The 6,272-nt window shown below is 41.7% G+C and overlaps 1 pseudogene; it reads left to right on the plus strand.

The window, feature by feature from the left end:
• The first annotated feature begins 2,003 nt into the window (after positions 1-2,003).
• LOC109222230 lies at positions 2,004-4,008 on the plus strand (annotated as a pseudogene).
• Positions 4,009-6,272: the final 2,264 nt, after the last annotated feature.

Here is a 6,272-nt window from a genome sequence, read left to right on the forward strand (position 1 = left end):
TTATAGATCCGGGGTCCACTCTATCTTATGTAACTCCATATATTGCTAAGAAATTTGGGATAGAACCAGAAAAGTTGTGTGAACCCTTTGAAGTGTCCACTCCAGTTGGAGAATCAGTTATACCAAGGTGTGTCTATAGGGGATGTCCAGTCAAAGTGTATCATCGTCTTACTGTAGCAGACTTAGTAGAATTAAAGATGGTAGACTTTGATGTGATCATGGGCATGGATTGGTTTGAGTCATGTTATGTCACAGTGGGTTGTAGAACCGAAATAGTAAGTTTTGAATTTCCGGTGAACCAGTCTTAGAATGGAAGGGTGATGCAGTAACACCTAGGGGTAGGTTTATTTCCTATCTTAAAGCCAGAAAGATGATCTCTAAAGGATATATCTATCACCTGGTTCGAGTGAAGGATGCAGATGCTCAGATTCCCACTCTCCAGTCGGTGCCAATTGTAAATGAGTTCCCGGAAGTGTTTCCCGAAGATCTCCCTGGAATCCCTCCCGATAGAGAGATTGACTTTGGAATTGATCTATTTCCAGGCACTAAGCCGATATCTATCCCGCCTTATAGAATGGCTCCAGCAGAGTTGAAAGAGTTAAAAGTCCAGTTGAAAGATCTTCTAGATAAGGGATTTATAAGGCCAAGTGTCTCACCTTGGGGCGCACCGGTCTTGTTTGTCCGAAAGAAGGATGGGTCGTTGCGTATGTGCATTGCTATCATCAGTTGAATAAAGTCACCATCAAGAACAAGTACCCTCTTCCCAGAATAGATGATTTGTTCGATCAACTTCAGGGTGCCCAGTGTTATTCCAAGATTGACCTCAGATTGGGATACCATCAGTTGAAGGTTAAGGAAGTTGATATTCCAAAAACAGCTTTCAGGACTCGATATGGGCATTTCGAGTTTTTGGTAATGTCATTCGGTTTAACGAATGCACCAGAATCTTTCATGGACCTTATGTATAGGGTCTTCAAGCCTTATCTTGATTTGTTCGTTATCATGTTTATTGATGACATCTTGATTTATTCCCGTAGCGAGACTGACCATGCAGAACATCTCAGAATTGTGTTGCAGACACTGCAGGATCACAAGCTGTATGCAAAATTTTCTAAGTGTGAATTCTGGTTGAAACTGGTGGCGTTTTTGGTCCATGTCATCTCAGGGGAAGGCGTGAAGGTGGACTTTCAGAAAATAGAGGCAGTGAAGAATTGGCCTAGACCCACTTCAGTATCCGATATAAGAGTTTCTTGGGTCTAGCAGGCTATTACAGACGTTTTGTAGAGGGATTTTCTTCTATCTTGTCCCGTTTGACCAGATTAACTTAGAAGAAAGTCAAGTTTCAATGGTCGGACGCGTGCGAGAAAAGTTTTGAGGAGTTAAAGAAGAGGTTGACTTCAGCTCCTGTCCTGACACTACCGGAAGGAACCGAAGGGTTCGTTGTTTATTGTGATGCTTCAGGGGTTGGTCTTGGGTGTGTATTAATGCAGCACGGTAAAGTCATAGCCTACGCGTCGAGACAACTCAAGGCTCACGAGAAGAACTATCCGACTCATGATTTTGAATTAGCAGCTGTGGTGTTTGCGCTTAAGATCTGGCGCCATTATTTGTATGGGGTACATGTTGACATTTTTACAGATCACAAGAGTCTCCAGTACATCTTCAAGCAAAGAGAATTAAATCTACGTCAGAGAAGGTGGCTCGAATTACTTAAAGATTATGATGTTGATATCCTCTATCATCCGGGGAAAGCAAATGTTGTAGCCGATGCTCTCAGTCGATGTTCTATGGGAAGCTTAGCTCATGTTGAGGCAGACAAGCGAACTATGATGAAGGAAGTCCACCGCTTAGCAAGTCTAGGAGTTCGACTTTTGGACTTCGAAGATGGTGGCGTTGTTCTCCAGAACAGGGCTGAATCCTCCTTAGTAGCTGAAGTAAAGGAAAAACAGTTCAGTGATCCCTACTTATTGCAGCTGAAGGAGGGAATTCACAAACACAAGACTATGGCTTTCGAACAAGGGGGAGATGATGGTACCTTGAGGTACAGAGGAAGACTGTGCGTTCCAGACGTAGATGGGCTCAGAGAACGGATTATGTCAGAAGCCCACAATTCCAGGTATTCTATTCACCCAGGCTCCACAAAGATGTATCATGATCTTAAGGAGGTTTATTGGTGGAACGATATGAAAAAGAATATAGTAGATTTTGTGGCTAGGTGTCCAAATTGTCAGCAGGTGAAAGTCGAACACCAGAGACCTGGCGGTTTAACGCAAAATATAGAAATTCCCGTTTGGAAATGGGAGATGATAAACATGGACTTCATAACAGGTCTATCTCGCTCGTTTCGGAAGCATGATTCGATTTGAGTGATTGTAGACCGACTTACCAAGTCAGCTCACTTCTTGCAAGTGAAGACTACAGATTCGGCCGAGGATTATGCCAAGTTGTATATCAAAGAAATTGTCCGATTGCATAGGACTCCTTTGTCCATTATCTCAGATCGTGGTGCTCAGTTCACAGTGAACTTTTGGAAATCCTTTTAGAAGGGATTGGGCACAAGGGTGAACCGCAGCGCCGCTTTTCATCCTCAGACAGATGGCCAGGAGGAACGCACCATTCAGACTCTTGAGGATGTGTTGAGGGTGTGTGTTATTGATTTTAAAGGTAACTGGGACGATCATATACCTCTCATTGAGTTTTCTTATAATAACAGCTATCACTCTAGTATCAAGATGGCACCGTACGAAGCTCTGTATGGGCGAAGGTGTAGATCACTAATTGGTTGGTTCGAAGTCGGAGAAGCGGAGTTGATAGGACCCGATTTGGTCTATCAGGCTATGGAGAAAGTCAACTTGATACAAAGGCATTTGAAGACGGCTCAAAGTCGCCAAAAGTCCTATTCGGACGTGCGACGTAGAGTTCCAAGTTGATGATTGCGTGTTTATGAAAGTATCGCCCATGAAAGGGGTTATGAGATTTAGGAAGAAGGGGAAGCTTAGTCCCCGCTATATTGGGCCATATAGAATCCTGCGAAGGATCGGACAGGTGGCTTATGTGTTAGAATTGCCATAAGAACTAGCTACCGTACACCCAGTGTTTCATGTGTCCATGTTGAAGAAATTCATGGGAGACCCGTCACTTGTGGGTTCCTACGGAGATTATAGGGGTTAAAGACAGCCTGTCTTATGAGGAAATTCCAGTGGCTATTCTTGATCGTCAAATCCGCAAGCTCAGAACTAAGGAAATTGCTTCAGTAAAAGTGCTTTGGAGGAATCAAAAGGTTGAAGAGGCTACATGGGAAGCCGAAGAGGACATGAATTCTAGATATCCCCATCTCTTTGAAGAGCAAACGGAAAATGTGGAAGGTAATTAACCTTTCCATTCAGGCCTTATATTATAATCTCCATGTCCTTCAGTACTTACTCATCTTAGTATTCAATTATCACGTACTCGTTCAGTTTGATATACATGTATTCATGATATTCCAATATTTTCATATCACCATCACACCCGTTTAATGTCCATAGATACTCGTAGTTGCAACCAGGACCATCATTCGAGGACGAATGATTCCAAGGGGGAGATAATGTAACACCCCATAAATTCGGCTTAGGTGTGAATATGTTAAATGAGTGGTAAGGTTATATTTTGGACATGTGAAGTTCCATTGGTATGATTATGGGTGAAAATAGTTAATTTAGAATCAAGACGAAGAGTGAAGTGTACAAGATTCGATAAAATCTACGAAGTTTACAAAAGATAAGTCTTGCAGGAGGTTTTGTGAAAAACGTGTAAGGTATTTGGGAAAACTCAAAAAACAAAAGTTGTAGGCCTTTGAAATAGCTTTCCAATAATATATTATAGAGCCCGAACAGATCTCTATGCAAAAATTTATGCGCGTTTCACAGAACAGTATGCGATGGGCGCGCTCATCCTAGCGCGGCCGCGCTTCTTTTGAGGCAGTGTTACTACCGTTTTGCGCGGTCAGTAGTGCGGTCAGGTCTACAGGTGTGCGGGCGTGCTCATGGGGGGTCGTTTTAAAGCCCTACTTCGTCCCCCCACAGCTCCAAAACATAAAAACTTGCTCTAGAAAGGGGAACTCTCAAAAACCTAACTCCTTACGGGTCCTTCCACCACCCAAGGTAAGTTTTAATGGTGATTCTAAGTTAATTTCAATTTTCCAACATCTTATTAACATGGGTAAACCCTCCATATCATTAGATATTCGATTGGGACATCATTGTTGAGAGAAGGAAGCCTAGAACTCGAATTCAAAGGATTTGAACTTCAAAAAGGTAATGTCTTCACCCTCTAATTGATTCTAGCATTGGTTTAATGATTTAAACCCTAGTTCATGAGATATGAGTTGATGGGTTTTACAACTCATAGGTAAATAATTTCTAACTTATTTTCTTTAATCTATAACATCTTTTTACATGATTTCATTTCAAAATCTAGGGTTTTTCATGGGAAATTGGGTGTTTTTGGGTAGAATTAGGATTTTCAAATTTTGGGAATTTGGACCTCAAATTGAGATCCGATTTCAAAACTAATTGCATATTTGAGTTCGTGAGTGAATGGAGGATCGGGTTTTGGTTCGAACTCCGGGTTTTGGCCAAGCGGGCCCGGGATCGGGTTTTGACTTTTTGGGGAAATCTATTTTCATGCATTAGATTTGGTTTCATTTAGCATTTATTGATGTTATTAAGTAAAATTATGACTAGTTACACGCGAATTGGAAGTGGAACCGAGAGGTAAAGCGGTAGTTGAGGCTTAATCTTGTCCGTGGAATCTAGGTAAGTGTTTGGCTTAGCCTTAGCTTGAGGGAATAGGAGTTATGGTCTATTTGCTATGTGTTGGTGTCGAGTACGACGTATAGGTGTGGTGACGAGTATCTATACGTTGGTATCAAGCATGCCCGTGAGTCTTATAACATGGATGTTGTGACTCTATTATGTATCGATCATGCTCAAATTGATAATTATTAAAGTTGAACAAAGAATTATGAAAGTTCCTTGGTAATTGACTATTGTTGAGTATTTGCTCAAGTTGAGTTTCATTTTGTAAATTAATTGTTGAAAACAAGATTGGTTATAGTTGAATCCCTAGCCGGGATGTTATTATTGGTATTGTTGATTCCCTTGCCGGGACGTATTGTTTCTATTATTTGGGTGAGGAAGAGTGTAAAGCACGAAGGGTGATGCCGTGCATGATATTGCAAGTGAGTGTAATGCACGAAGGGTGATGCCGTGCCGATATTATAAGTGTTAATGCACGAAGGGTGATGCCGTGCCATGATTTGAGAGTTAATGTACGAAGGGTGATGTCGTGCCCATATTGTGAAGAATAATGCACGAAGGGTGATGCCGTGCCATGATTATGAGAGGTAATGCACGAAGGGTGATGCCGTGCCGTTTCTGTTGGTTCATATGGTGAGGACGAGAGTAAAAGCACGAAGGATGATGCCGTGCACGTGTTACCGTTTTATTATTCTTGTTGATATAGACATGATGTTCATTATGCTTCTTTATTGATGCTTCTTTATTGATTTATTGTTAGAATCTGATATCCCCCGCAACATGTCCCTTTCCCATCTTATTCTGTTTATTCCTGTTATTATGGTTTTTGGTTTGTACATGATTTAACTGCACAGGTACATATGATTGTCGTGTCCTAGCCTCGTCACTACTTCGCCGAGGTTAGGCTGACACTTACTCAGTACATGGGATCGGTTGTAATGATACTCACTCTGCACTCTTTTGTGCAGATTTCAGTACCGGACCCGGTGAGTAGCTGAGGTAGCTGCCTTCAGTCCAGGGAGATCAAGGTAGATCTGCTGGCGTCCGCAGAGCCTAAAGTCCCCCTTCCCTGTTTAGCTTTTCTACTATCTCTTTTCATTCCGAGAACAGTTGTACTTTTCTTTCCAGACTTGTATTTGTAGTAAAAATCTTAGTCTTTCGTGAATTTGTGACACCAGATTCGTGGGTAGACATGTATTGGAGTATTTGAATTTATTTTAACTCTTCCGCACTTTTCATTTGTTTAGCTATAGTTACTATTTATAATTGTTTGGGTTGATTATTAATGTGTGGAACCTTAATAGTTGGCTTGCTTAGCTTTCACGAGTAGACACCATCACGACTCCCGGGGGTGGGAAATCCGGGTCGTGACAATAATTTTCTGGCAAAATGGTGCTAATTTACACCCCTTAGCCCAAGGTGCCACAAAATATGATGTTCGGGAATAAGGGCGGATCTAGTGCAAAGGCTTAT

The sequence above is a fragment of the Nicotiana attenuata genome, unplaced genomic scaffold (assembly GCF_001879085.1).
Source record: "Nicotiana attenuata strain UT unplaced genomic scaffold, NIATTr2, whole genome shotgun sequence".
NCBI classification, from domain to species: domain Eukaryota; kingdom Viridiplantae; phylum Streptophyta; class Magnoliopsida; order Solanales; family Solanaceae; genus Nicotiana; species Nicotiana attenuata.